Source organism: Alligator mississippiensis, chromosome 6 (genome assembly GCF_030867095.1).
Source record: "Alligator mississippiensis isolate rAllMis1 chromosome 6, rAllMis1, whole genome shotgun sequence".
Classification (NCBI taxonomy): Eukaryota; Metazoa; Chordata; order Crocodylia; family Alligatoridae; genus Alligator; species Alligator mississippiensis.
Genome location: NC_081829.1, coordinates 39,513,075 through 39,527,502, shown reverse-complemented (window position 1 = coordinate 39,527,502; position 14,428 = coordinate 39,513,075). Strand labels below are relative to the sequence as shown.

General features: G+C 49.4%; 1 long non-coding RNA gene across 4 annotated transcripts in view; it reads left to right on the top strand.

Annotated features, from left to right (window-relative positions):
• LOC106738346 (uncharacterized) overlaps nucleotides 1-14,428 on the top strand; it is a 96,598-nt gene that overhangs the window by 69,950 nt on the left and 12,220 nt on the right. For 2 of the 4 annotated variants that reach the window (XR_009463018.1, XR_009463019.1), the window contains one exon: nucleotides 109-5,663. The exons of the other annotated variants lie outside the window; for them this stretch is intronic. This is a non-coding gene — a long non-coding RNA (uncharacterized LOC106738346). Of the gene's footprint in view, nucleotides 1-108; nucleotides 5,664-14,428 lie in introns of those variants that run through there. 4 annotated transcript variants of the gene reach the window in all.

Genomic DNA, 14,428 nt, shown 5'->3' with positions numbered 1-14,428 from the left:
CAGGGAGGGCCCCCCTGCTGCTCAAAGAGGGGCCCACTCTGCTGCACCCCACTCCACACCAGCACTGCACCCCAGCACCACACCCCAGCTTTTGTACTCCTGTTCCAGCCTACTGCCCAGCATGCCACCAAGCTGCAGTCAGGAGACAGCCTGCAGAGGGAGCCTGCATTTCCCATGGGCCTCTCCCCAACCATCACTACTGGAGTCTAAGGGTGCCTTGCCTGCCCCAGATGCCTTGGCAGGCCACGCTGCTTTCACCTCCACTTTCACATGAAGCACACCCGAGTGGCTGAGCTGGATGACTACTACCACCACTGCTGCTGTTGTTGCTGCTGTTGTTCTGCTGCTGCTCACTCTCAGGAGAGAGGGAAATTCCCTGCTCCACCACCTTGCACCACCCGACACAACACCTGCACTGGATTACTTCCTATCTGACTGACTGCTCCTGCCCTCTTCCACAGCTGCCTCACTGCATCTGATCCTGCTTTGTTTTCCTGCCTATTGCTCCACTGCTGAGTGCCTGGCTGGAGGCCTGAGGGGCTTCTGGACTGATCTTCACCAAACAAAGCCCCTCCACCACTCCAGCCATCTTTTACATCTGCCTCAGCAGCCTTCCCTCTATGCTTTTGTCCTTGTGTGGTGTTCCCCCTCTCCCACATTCCGCAAGTATTACCTTCCCGGTTTTCTTCCTGTGGGTGTGTAGCTCAGTGAGATTCATCCCCCTTTCCACAATCCCAGCCTGCCCCTATTAGATTCACCAGCCCCACTGTATATTTTGGTTTTCTTTATTGTTTCCCCCTCCATCATGTGAAGCAATTTTAAAGCAGGATCCATTGGGGGGGGGGGGGAGATGCCTCCACAGAGCTTCGTGCAGCCCCCACTATGGGGACAAATTTTAGCTAAGCCCCCAAGGAGATGCATGCCCCTGCAGCCCCCACCCTGGAGGCAGAGTCCAACCAACCTCCTCCAAGGGTAGAGAAGCCTGCACCCTCTGCTGCAGGGGCAGGCAGGACTCCAGCAGGGAGTCAAGAGGGCCAGGGGGTCTCCCCTGGCCAACCTGCCCCGGAGGGGTTCCCAACCACCCTCTCCCATCATCAGAAACCAAGGGCAACAGCAGCGGGAATGGCTTCTCTTCAGCCTCCTCCACAGATGTGGGTGGGAAAGGCAAGGGCCCCACCCCCCAAGCCTAGACCACTGGTGCCTGAGGGGATCAGGTGCACTACACCAGCCAGCACACCCACTCAGCCTGTCCCTGGCCCCATCAATGTGGCCCCCCAGTGGGGTAACTGAAGCTATATACAGATGGCTGCAGGGTGACCTGAAGCTGTGTGGCCTGGACCCTCCACCGCCGGCCCTTCCAGCTCGGATACCAGGGCCCCCTTTCCAGCACTCACCCGCAGGCATGAGGTGAAGTGCCAACTACCCAAGTGGGAGAATCTGCACTTTGAGACCTGGATGCAAGCCCTAGCTTGTGTAGTGGGGGGCCCCAAAACCATGGCAGCCTCCCACTTTCATGGCAAGGGGGACTTTCTCCTTGCCTTGGAGGCTGCTGCACAAAAGGCGGTGGAGAGGGGGCTCATCGTGGAGGGTGAGTACACCCCCCTCAAGTCCCTAGAAGAGCTGGGGACTAGGGTGGTCTTCAGCTCCTTTGCTCCCTATATCTCTAATTGGGCACTCGTCCTCCAGCTTCAAACCCTGGGGAGAGTTATCTCCCCAGTGGTGGCCCTCCTTGCTGGGGTGCTGAGACTTAGGTTTCCGTCACGTGCACTGTTTCTGCTGCCAGGTTATGATCCATATGGTGGTGGGAACGTGGCTGGAGATTGAAGGGTGCCTCCTGATTCTTTTTCAAGGGGCCCTGGTGAGGGTGTCCTATATACTGAAGGACCTGCAGTGTTTCTGGTGCTGTACCCCAGGGCACTTGTGACACAAGTGCCCCATGGGCCAGGAGAAGAGGGCATCTGCAGGTACCACTGATTAGAGGGGTGCCCCTGATGCTGGTACCCCTCCCCTTTCAGGCCCCCCTGGCATTCCAGCCACATTATCCAGCCCTCCCTGTGAGCTCAGGAGACCCAACCGCCAAACCAAGTTTGGTGGAGTCCCAGGGAAGACAGAAGCAGCCCCCAGTCATGGCCTGCTGCATCTGTCCCACCCCCCAACCCTCACCTTCTCCTACTGGAGCCTGTCCACCTGAGGAACACCCATGGTTGAGTGTGTGCAGGTCCCCTCTGGGTGCAAAGCCAAGAGGAAGGCTCGGGTGCAGCTAGAGCCCTGTGATGTGGAGGACTTCTCCTCGCATCCCAAGACCAACACATGAGGAGAAGGAGCAGTCAAGCTCCCAGGGGCCTCTGTGGCTGCGTCTGACAATCCCTCCATGGAAAAACCAAATGGATGATCCCCATGGAGGAGGTTTTGGGACTGCTGGACAGTTCCAAACAGGATCCCATGGAGGAAACCCCTCACTCTGCTGGCCAGGTCCTACCCCTGAGACCATGGGTGCCAAGGCTGAGGCCTCAGCCTACCCAAAGGAAAGTCTGGCACTGGAGCCCCCCACAATGATCTGGGGGTGACAGGGTCCCTGGGGCTCACCCCAGTGAATCCTGAGGAGGGAGGTCCCCTTTTCCAGGACCCTGAGGTGGGCACTGAAGCCACCCTGATGGATTTCTTCCATCCCCCTCCCAGAAAAACTTCACTTCCAGCCTGCCCAAGGTGCTGCACCAGAGTCAGCTGGGATGGGATCCCCTAATCAACAGGCTGATCTTGTCAAGGACCCTGCACAGACCCCACCAGGCTCCAGCTCTGCCCTACTATCTTGTGAAGGAGCCCCACTCCCACCCTTAATCCCACCTCTGTCCCAAGGGGCTACAGAGCTCTGCCAATCCCAACTGGAGTCCAGGGTTTTAGCAGACTGGGAGGTTCAAATGGTGCCTAAGGAGCCCATTGAGTTCCAGAACCAGGAGAAGGACACCCAATAACCAGCAGGTTCCACGGATCCTGCAGAGCTCTTGGTGTCAGTGGCCCCCAGGGGTAAGCTACTTGCATTTCTTGACCGCAACTACACACGGCAGTCTGCCAGCAAGGTATAGCTTGCCTCAGACAGCCGGGGAGATTTTTGAAAGCATCCTTGCCACTGCAAGGGCACTGGTCAGGGAACACAAGGGGCCCAAAAGGTACAATGCCTGTATCTATAGGTGGACCTGCAGTTTCACAGATGCCCTCTATGCTTACAGGAAGGTGCTGTGTGAGGCAGAGAACTCCACACCTGGTGTTGAAATGCATGAGGCCCTTGCTGAACTGTCTACTCCACCCTGCCAGCCATTAAGTCATTTAAGATCATGACCCTAAATGTCCATGGCTGCAGAAAGGGTCTATGGAGATGCTGGATGCACTCCTTCCTTCAGGAAGTAGGGTACCATGTAATATTTTTGCAGTAGACCCTGACAAGTATGGCTGATGAACCATCTGTTGCACCTCTGGTTCCAAGAGCAGGGGCTGGTCCTGAACCTTCTCAATCTGTATGCCCCTGCAAGGGACCCGGAGTTGGTGGAATTTTCCACCAGGCGGCCACTTATATTGGCATCCTCAACCCTCGTGAGTGCCTGGTCCTTGGCGGGGACATAAATGTCACCCCAGACACGCAATACCAGTCGGGCAGGGAGTGGAACCAGGCTGCCATGCATGAACTTGAGAAAATCTTGATGGGATCTGCTGGAGTGCAGGCTTTCTGGTCTACTTGGGGGTCTACCTGTCCCCCACAGACCCCTTCCTACCAGAGAACTGGTACCATCTGGAGCAGCTCTGGGCATGGATAGGGCTCCTGAAGTGTCTCTCCCTGAGTGGGAGAGTGATGGTGCTGAACCAGATGGTCCTGTCCATGCTCTGGCACCATTTACACACCCTGCCTATGCCCTCTGAGGTCCTGGCAGGGTTCTGAAGCAGCTCTAAGAATTCCCTGCACCCTTTACCCACTGTCGCAGTCTGGCAGTGTGAGCTGCTGCCTGGCTCTGACTTGCTGTGCACCTGCCAGACACAGATGGGGACTTCACAGCCAGTAGAGGCATCCACCCTTTTGGGCCATCTGCCAGTGGACTATTGCTGTGGAGTTCGCCTTCCTATGGCACTACTTTCATGTGTGCCCACGTCCGGCCATCTGGGTAGCTATCACCTGGAAGATGTTACCAGTGTCGTGGCCTGCTTTGAACTGTCAAAGCATGTCCTCCTGGCCCCAGTTGACCAGGAGGTCTGCTACCAGATTTGCCCATCCCTTTGGCATGTGCTCACTTATTAGGGGTACATTTCTGGGGTCTATGCAATTTTATCAATGTGCTGCTTGTGTTACTTGTGTTTATGTAGAGAGCTGTATCTCTCCCTTCTGCAAGTCCTCACCCTAAATGAAGCTATCTTGGAGGACTCAGTTTCAATGGGGCTGGGTTCCTCCAACCACCGAATCAGTCAAACACATATACATACAGATTAACAGGACATACCTGAGCCAGGCTGGGTCATTTAGCATTAACAGGTTAACACCCTCATATGCCTTGAACTCAGTTCATCAGGGAAACAATAGAATGAATTCAGACACAAGCACACGGGTTAACAGAGCGCATCTGAGTCAAGCCAGACTATTCAGTATTGACACGCTGACACCCTCATGTGCCTTGAACTCAGTTCATCCCTTATTTCATCAGGACAGTAATAAATGCAGTTAGACACACATACACACACATTAACAGAGTACACTTGAGCAGGCTGGATCCAATCAGCACTTTCAGCTGATAACCTCATGCATCTCAAAACTCAGCACATCCTAATCTCTTGTCACAATGGTCCTAGTAGTAACTCCCTTGATAAGCAGACCCCACCGTAGTTTTTGGCATAACAGGGATATTTGGCTTAGGTAAAAGAAGCATTGCTGCAGAGCAAATGGGGAGGTCAAGGGGAAGGAAGAATAAGGTTCAGAGAGAGAGTATAGGAACCTGCTTAACCATAAAAGTTATTTATTGCCAGGTGTGATGATACCAATAGTAATAGCCATACAAGAGAGACAAATAAAACAGTTATAATATTCCATAGTTTCAATTAGGTATTTGGAGAAATATAGCTCAAGTTTGATTAGCAAAAGTCGGGTTTAGAAAACTGTGCCTGGAGTAAGAGAATAAAAGTCAGGTTTCTGGAATCAGAGAGAGAGAGAGAGAGAGAGAGTGATCAGCAAAAGTCTGGTTTAGAAATATGTGCAAGAGAGTAAAAGTTTGGTTCCTGGCGTCAGAGAGAGAGGGAGAGGGAGAGAGAGTGAGAAAGAGCTGGGGTCTCACCACTTAGTGAAGCTGGAAGCAGACGAGGTGCCCAGGTGTTTGTTGAAGCCTGCAGACAGGCAGAGTTCTGAGCATGATCAATGGAGGGATTCTAGGCAGAAAAGGAGTAGAACTGGCGCAGCTTTTGTATGCAAGCACCAGGACAGAAACTTGAGTTTGGGTAGGGGCTTTTGTAGAGAATTACCAATGGCTCAAGGGTGAACACTAGGTTTGCTTATGGGTAAACAATGGCTCATATGCTGGATAATAGGAACTGGTCACTCCTGGGTATGCGTGGCATTACTCTGAGGGAGTTCACAATACAGACAGGCAGATTCAGTGTTTTGGGTACCAATAAAGGAGTCATTACTAGAATTGGTCTGATAAATGCTGAGCTGAATGTGTGTAGATATGGGTTGATTAGCATTTGGATCAAGGATTCCCCATCATGCAGTACTCCCCTGCTTCGGTGGTCCAAGAATTCAGTGGGGTTCTTGCCTTGGAATCTCTGTTCTCCATCCTAAATGCTAATGAAGGTGCTTTCCTGTCTCATCTCCCATTTAAATGAGTTGTCATCCAGTTCCATCTCTGATTCAAATGAGATAAGGAGGGTTGCTTCACTTTTATCACCCTTGTCTGGAGAGCTATGCATCCCCCACTGCATCTTCATTGTCTTTTGTAAGTCCTTCCTCTAAACAGTTCTTGTTCAGGCAGAGGTGGGGCAGGGGTGAGTCCTTTGTGAGTCAGACAGGCAACATACTGTGCCAAGAACACAGAGCTGACAGATAACAGGTCAACCGCTTCCAGCTGGGTCCAAGGTGCCAGCTCAGAGCAGGATCCTTTGCCTGGGTCCTGCCACTTGCCTCCCTAACAGGAATTCTTGCGTTCCTTATTTGAAAACTGAAAAATCCCTGATAAAAAAAAAAATCCAAAGTCACTCTCTGAAATACCCTGAACTCCATGTTCCTCCACAATTAAAACAAAAGAGCACTATACATATATAGAGAGAGAGAGAGAGAGAGAGTGAGAGACAGAGATCAGTTAGGCAATGTTTTATTGATGTTTTGCTGGTTGCCTTTGTTTTTCTAACCATAGAGCAGTTAGAGCTCTCCCTGACCCTGTCACTAGCTAAGATGTGGGGACAGCTGCCCCTGCATCCAGTGCTCCTGCTTGCAGGTCTCATTCTGTCTGGCAGCTGGGCATGCAGGGGGTGTGCTGTGGGATGTGCGGTTTGCAAGAGGCGGGCGGGAAGGGGGAGCAGGGGGATGTGGAAGGCTGTAAAAGAATGTGGGGGGCCATGGGGTGTGTTGGTAGGTGTGGGTGGATTGTGGGGGGACTGTGAGGGGCCTGATCAGGAGGGGTGGGTCCCCTGCCTCCTGCAGGGTGCAGACCCCCTGCACAGCTCACAGACTGCCTTCCAAGAGGGGTTACAGCCCCCCCAACAGGGCCACATGGCCCCACAGGGGCTACCACCTCCTCCTGCATGGCCTACATGCCCCACTCCCACTTGCTTCCCCTGCCTCATGGATTGGTATCCTGCCTGGTCCCATCCCCTGCCGGCTCCTGCATCCCCCCTCAATGGCTACCCCACCCAGCCTCACTGCCTGCTTGCACCCCCACCCCTGATGGCTACCCCACCCAGACCTACCTCCCACCAGCTCCCCCACACCCCCTAGTGGCTGGCCCACCCAGCCCCATCCCCTAATTGCACCCCCAGCCCCCCCCCCCGATGGCTGCCTCCCCAGCCCCAGCCTCCTGGCACTTAAAAAAAATGCCTCACACTCACCAACAGTAGCAGGGTCTGTGGATGCTCTGGGGCCATGTGGCTGAGCTCCCCTGCACAGCACAGAGCAGTGGGGGGTAGCAGGGCTCCCCACTCACTTCCCCCAGCCCTGCCTCTGATGCCCTCCCTCCAGCCTGGCTGCAACAGTTCGGGACTAAAAAAACAACAAAACAAACCCCACATTCACTGCACAGCACAGGGCAGCGGGGAACAGTGGGGCCCAGCCCCAGCCACCTGGCATCTGCACTGCCACTGCGCCATCATGTGGGTGTGGCCGGGGTCGGGAGGGTGCTAAACAGCTCTGCACACTGTTGGGCAGCTGGGGCTGCTGCGACTGTCACTTGGGTCCTGCACTGCACAGGGGGGCTCTGCCATGAGGCCCCAGTGACCCCAACAGCAGCTGCTACTGCTGGTGAGTGTGGGGCTTTTTTTTTAATTGTCAGGATGCTGGGGCCGGACAGGGCAGTGTTCAGGGCAGGGCTCGGGAGGCAGGTGGGGGATGGAGCTGGGTGGGGTAGCAAATCGGAGGCTCGGGAGGTAGGCGGGGATGGGGTCAGGTGGGGCAGTGATTGGGTAGCTGGGGGAGCAGGAGGGGGCTGGGGCTGGGTGAGGCAGTGATTAGCAGGGTTGGGGGAGTGGGCAGGAGATGGGTCTGGCTGGGTGGAGCAGTGCTTGGGGAGACTGGTGGTGTGGGTGGGGCTGGAAGGAGTCCACCCATGGTTCCCTCCCCCCTCCTCCAGCTCCCCCCACTACTTACCAGCAGGAGCCTGGGTCCAGCTCCCTGTGGCTGGCACACTGCCTGCCCTGCATGGGCAGGCAGTGCGCTTCAGCATCGGGGTGAAAGCCAGCCATAGGGATGCTCTGCCTTGCTACCATAGCATCTTTGTGGAGGACCAAGCCTCCAGTTGCCTCAGTATATGGTCTGGGACTGTGCCCTGCCCTGTTTTTTTCCCCCTGCAGGTTTTTTTGACCTCTTGATATCCATGGATGTAATTTTGCCCCTGCGTTGCAAATTTGCAGTACAGGGAATATTTTGGGGGGCTTTGAGACACTGCGATGCACATGCACACTCATGTGAATGAGCCCTAAGTGGCTAAAAGCAAATGAGATTTCTTTGCATTTGAAACAGGTCTACATTTGTATCTTGATTACATATTGAATGAAAGCCACATCTTGAAAATAAAGTTATGAGATGTGTTGCTGTGTTGCTGCCTAAGAAGCAATTTTTTTTTTTGTTCTCCAGTCACAGTTGGCATGCAGCCATGTCTGGTTAATGGCAGAGATATGCATGTGTATAGTTCCTTAGTAATTATTAAAAATAGTGACACCATACTTCAGAGTACTCAGTGTCTTACATTTGCTTTGCAGTCCTAATAACTTCTTCCTTCTGGTTATGAAATATATATCTACTGGCTGAAAACAGGAGTACAGGGTATTCTGTATATGCCACCTCCTGACAGGAGGGGTGTAGGTTGTAGCCGTGTTGGTCTAATGATATAGGCAGACAAGGTTCCTTGGGTGAATCTGATATCTTTTATTAGACCAACCCAAATAGTTGGAGAATAGTTATTAAGCAAGCTTTCAGGTTCAAAAACCCTTTGTCAGGCTAAGGAAGTTTCAGCTGTTGGTGTGTGCTCTTCCTAGGTGGAATGAAAAGTAAAGAAGCCAGAGGCTGGGCTGGGGAGTCAGTTGTCAGGCAGATTATAATGTGTCGTAAATCCAATGTCTATATTTAGTCCATGGTTTTTAGTATCCAGGAGGTTGATGAAGTGGAGTTCATAGGCTCATCTCTGGGAAGTGTTTTGTAAGTTTCCTTTGAGGATCAGGACTGAGAGATTGGAGAGAGAGTGGTTTTCTTGTGAGAAATGTGCCCCCACCGGTAATTGGGTATTTCTGTCTTTGATAGATTTCCGGTGTGCGTTCATTCTATGCACAGTTGTTCTTTGGTCTCTCCTACATATTTTCCATCAGGGCATTTGGTGCATTGGATGAGGTATATTACATTTCTGGAGGTGCAGCTGTAAGATCCAGGGATGCTGATGGCTCTGTTGTGGGGTGTAGTAATAGTGGAGGTGGTGGAGATGTGTTGGCAGGTTTTGCATTTCTTGTCCTGGCACGGTCTGGATCCTTTTGGTGTGTTCTGGGCTTGAGGAAGTTTGCTTCTGGTGATGAGGTTAGCAAGGTTTGGTGCTTGTTTGAAGGCTAGGATGGGTGGCTCTGGGAAGATCTTTTTAAGAATAGGGTCTCTTTCTAGTATGGGTTGCAATTGTTTGAGGATTTTTCGTACAGGTTCAAGGGAGGGGTGATACGTCATAACCAGTGGCGTGCGATTTTGGGGGGGGGGGAGCGCATTTCTGTACTGCAGCAGTTCTTCACGTGGTATCCAGGTGGCTCCTTCAAACGTGCGATCTATCTCTCTCAAGGAGTGTTCTTGTTGAGTGAAACCCTTTTTAAGATTGGTGAGATGGCAATCCGAGGTGTTCTCTTCAGTACAAATGCGGTGGTATCTGAGGGCTTGGCTGTATATCACAGCTATTACACAACACTTCCCAGAGACGAGCCTATGAACTCCACTTCATCAACCTCCTGGATACTAAAAATCATGGACTAAATATAGACCTTAGATATATGACACACTATAATCTGCCTGACAACTGGCTCCCCAGCCCAGCCCCTGGCTTCTTCACTTTTCATTCCATCCAGGAAGAGTGCACACCAACTGCTGAAACTTCCTTAGCCTGATGAAGGGTTTTTGAACCCAAAGCTTGCTTAATAATTATTCTCCAACTGTATGGGTTGGTCTAATAAAAGATATCAGATTCACCCAAGGAACCTTGTCTGCCTACCTCCTGGTAGGTACACCTACAGGATGCCAGAAAACAAGGATGGGGGTTGGTGTAGGATCGGCTACACTAGGGGGCTGGTTAATCTGGTTTTGGAAATATTATGTACAGTGGGCTGGCATCCCATGGGTGCCAGAATTTTCTCTGGGGCTCTTTGAGATAAAAGATGCTATTTAAGTGAAATGTATTGTTTTATTATTGTGTTTGCAAAAAGGAAGTTTGGAAAGGATTTCATAAATCCTCCTCCTTTAGTCTTCAGGGGATAATTGCGATCATTTTGTTTGATTATACTCTAAATATGAACTGAAATTCATGAATCCCTACTTTGAGGCCATATCTTTCATCCTTACTTAGCCCTCACAGACTTCAGGTTTCAGCCTAATTTTATAGGAGTACAGGCATTGCACCAGACTCAGCAGAGCCATATATACAGTCTTCCTTTTGAATTTCATACTTCAAAGTAACATAACCAGATTCCTTGGCTAGGGTTTAGTAGAGGGATATTTTACATACATTTGTGTATTTAGTGAGGTCTAATGAGAGAAAGGACTATAGCATTTGGCTTCTTCTCATTCAAACTGGTTTCAAGGAATCAACCAAGCAGAAAATTATTTACTTCTCATTGGTGGCTTTGGAATTCACATCTACTATGATGTTTTCTCTGACATCCCTTTCTCTTGGACAGACATGGTGGGCATGTTATTAGTGAGTGTTGTTGCTTGAAAAATTTGGAAAATTTATCACCTGTGACACAAAACTAGTCACAGTCATGCAAATTCACTCTCAATACTTCTGTGAATATACATCACTATGACACAGACACAGACAAAGTAAGTATAATGATCAAACAACACATACAACATCTAAACATTCCATTTTGAGTCCATTATTATAGTGTAAAGTTCAAGGGATACATTCTCTAATTGCTTTGTGAGAGGTTTAGCATTGAAGGTATCTATTAAAATGCCAAGGGAGGGAACTTACTTAGGCACATACATGTATTTGCTAATTAGACAGTGCTTCTTGTTGCAAGGAGCATATCTGCATGTTTCTTCATACAGTGCTTAGCACAATGGGCCATTATCCTTACTTGAGCTCTTAGTCACCATATATGTGCACAAAATAAATAAATGAAACCCTACACCACCACAGCTTCTTGCTTCTGCATGTAGACTATTTGGATTAATGGGGAGGAAACTGAATTTTTAATTTTTAATTTATTTTTATTTTTAGTTGCACACACTAAATACAGGCTTTGGCTTATTTTTAGGGAGAAAATAATTAAGAAATAAATAAAATACAAAAAGTGTCTTTGAACTAGTTGGAAACAGAGGAACCAAGAACACAATGCTCACAAATAAATTCAAAACAGAGTAAATGCCTTAGGCTCTGGGGAATTTAGTTCAGTTGCTCTAGTGGAAACAGATATGGGCTCCAAAAAATCATTCTGCATTAATCCCCTGTAGTTTTGGAATGTATCCCCACCTTCCCCTTCTGCTTATAAGTGGCTGGTAATTCTTTTATTTCAAAGTAACAGAAGCAAAGATGTCAAGGTCATGCTCTTCTAGTCAGTTTGCTGAAGCAATCTTATACTGTGAGTATCTAGGCCAGCTGCCAACGGAACTGGACTTTAAATATCTTATAAGAGCATCGCTGCATATCTACTTTAATCCTGCCCTGCAATTTAAAAGTCTAATGCAGGCAACTACATGAAATAATTTCTAATTCAATCAGCCACACCTTGTTCATATACAGAAAAGCAGTGCACTGCCTTAAAAGATATAATAAATAAGGCCAATGACAACGGGCTTTTATAACTTTTGAAAAATGGAAAATGGAATAGTAGTGGATCCTGAATGATGGTGGGAGGATGTTGCAGAAATAATAAGTGGGAAAGACAAAGTATTTTTAGTGAAGAAGCCTCCCCATTTGAAGAATGAGATCTGACCAGCATCTGGAATGCAAGTGTTTATAAAAGGTTATGTTTAAACAATGGTATAGCATGGTCCAAAGGGGAGGAAGGGGAGAAGTAAGCCCTAAATCTGTTTGGCTTTTTGATTACATTAAACAATAGTAGTGATAAGATTATGTCTGATAATGAATTAACCTTGCTATAAAAGCTAGATATAAAAATAATTTCAGTACACTCCAAAATTCAATTGAATACTTTCAAACAACAGCAAAGCAAGTGGACAAAGTGCAAGAATACCCTCATCTATTCTGTTACCATCTTCTTTCAACTAGATTGCTCTCACGCCTTCCATTAATCACATTGCCAACAGTCATTGTGAAATGCACAATTAGGTTATGAAAATAAACAGTAAAATGGTAACTCAGCAAAAATAATCTTCAGTCTGCCTATGCACACTACCCCTTTGTGTCACAAATCATCTCTCTGTTGGTTTTCTCTCAAGAACTGTTTCCAGCTAAAGACTTTCAGAGTGCTAAAAATATGTTTCCAGAAGTTGTCTAGACCTTTGTGTTAATTCATACCTTAGAGGAAATCAAAAACTGGTAGGTTGGTGGTTCCATTCCAAATCCCAATAGAAAAGTACTTTCATGAAAACTGTCAGCAGTGGAAAGTTCTGCAAAGGAACACTTGAAATGATCTCTAATTTATGCTGTGTCAGAAACATAATTACTGCTATCCAGTAAGCAGTGAGTGCCAAATAGACAACAGGTGTCTGCTGTGACAGTTGAAAAGTCTTACATTGTGCAAAACCAAACACATAGGGTGTGGTGTGTAGCTACTAAAATGTGAATGCTTCATGCAGTTGGTGGATTTTAGAAATAATTTGTGGAAGGAGACTATGCATCAATAGAGGTGTGTGATGTGGCACAATAGTTTAAGAGTGAACAAAGTAGACAGAAAGGACAGAGAAAGTCCAAGCTGGACACAGCAACAGTGAATAAAGGTACAGATGACACCATATATATCAACTGGAACAGATCTGGGAAAACTTTTGAAGGATTAAAAATAGAGAGACGGTATACACATAGCCAGTAGGGATGCAGTAACTTCTCTTCATAAGTTTGGTACCAGTGTACATACTAGTGTATTTGAGTTTGAGTGACTCACTTAAAAGAATAGAAAGAAGCAGGCACACTAAGACATATTCTTCTGAACATTAGTACATGGACTCCATCTATCTGTATTAACAGTTAACATAAAAAATATTTAAACCATTACAAATGTTTTTATGAAACAATGTAATTCTCCAAAAAGGGTATAAAATGATGCCTCATAAGCTTATTATTTGTGTCGCAGGGCACCTCAGTGTCTGCTCCTAGGGAGTAGAGACTGCCAGGGAGAAGAGAGCCCTGGCAGAACATAATGAGTGCAGCTGCGGGTTGCCGGAGTAACTAAGGGGAGTCAGGTAGGAGGCAGGGCCTGGCCCTTATAAAACCCAGGGCTGAAGCCAGGCTGGCAGTTCCCTGCCAGTAGCTGGAGAGGCAGGAGCTTCCTCAGTCAAGGTATGGGTAGAAGCCTGATTGCAAGTATAGCTCATGATAGCTCTGGAGGCTTGAGCCATGATGCTAAGTTATAGCCAGGTGGCTTATGTTAAGTTATAGCCTAGGGGCTTGTTTTGCTTTGGTGTTGTGTATTACACCGGTGGTTTGGGTGAGGCTATTGGGGGTTGGAGGGGGCCTCATAGGGACCCCAGAGGGATGGGGCCCCAGCGCCTGAGGAGGGCGCAGTGTCCTCATAGGGACCCCAAAGGAGTGGGGGACCCTAGTGCCTGGGAAGGGTGCAGTAGCCTTAAAGGGGCCTCACATCAGAGCGTGAGGACCCTGATGCCAGTAAGGGCGTCAATTGCAGGGTGCATAGACCCCAGCCCCAGGGTAGGGCACTTTTAAGAGCCCAGCGTGGGCATAGAGAGCCCCAAAAGGGGGCAGTATTATTAAGGAGCCCAGTGGGGCCCAGAAGGTCCTAGAGAGGGGACCATTGCGAGGCCCAGTCGGGCAATGATTGAGAGGCCCAAAGGGGGCTATATGTGAGAAGTCCTAGAGCGGGGCAGTATTGAGAAGCCCGAGAGGGGCGGTATTTAAGAAGCCCAGGACGGGCATGGCGGACCCGGTGACAGGCCTGCACTGCAGGAGAACCCAGAAGAAGGGCGGTGCTGTGGTGACCCTGGGATAAAGGGGGTAGTAGTGAGATAAGCCCGAGGAACAGGGTGCTGCGGTGACCCTCGGAAAAAGGGGATAGCAGCACAGCGTCTAGGAAAGGGGAAGCAGTGCGGTGGGCCTAAAAGACCGGTGACCCGATAAGAAGTCCTAGAGGGGACAAGAGTCCCGAGGAGGGACGTATTTTAGGGAAAGCCCAGAGGGGGCATCTCGAGAGCCCCAAAGGAAGTAGACTAGAGAGAGAGAGCCCAGAAAAGGGGTACACCAGGAGCCCTGAGCGGGGCGACATTAGGGAAGGCCCGAGAGGGAGAGGCACGTATACAGAGAAGGCCCGAGGGAGCGGGCAAGCGTTTATGTTGATAGCCCAACGTCCAGTACATCTGTGAGGC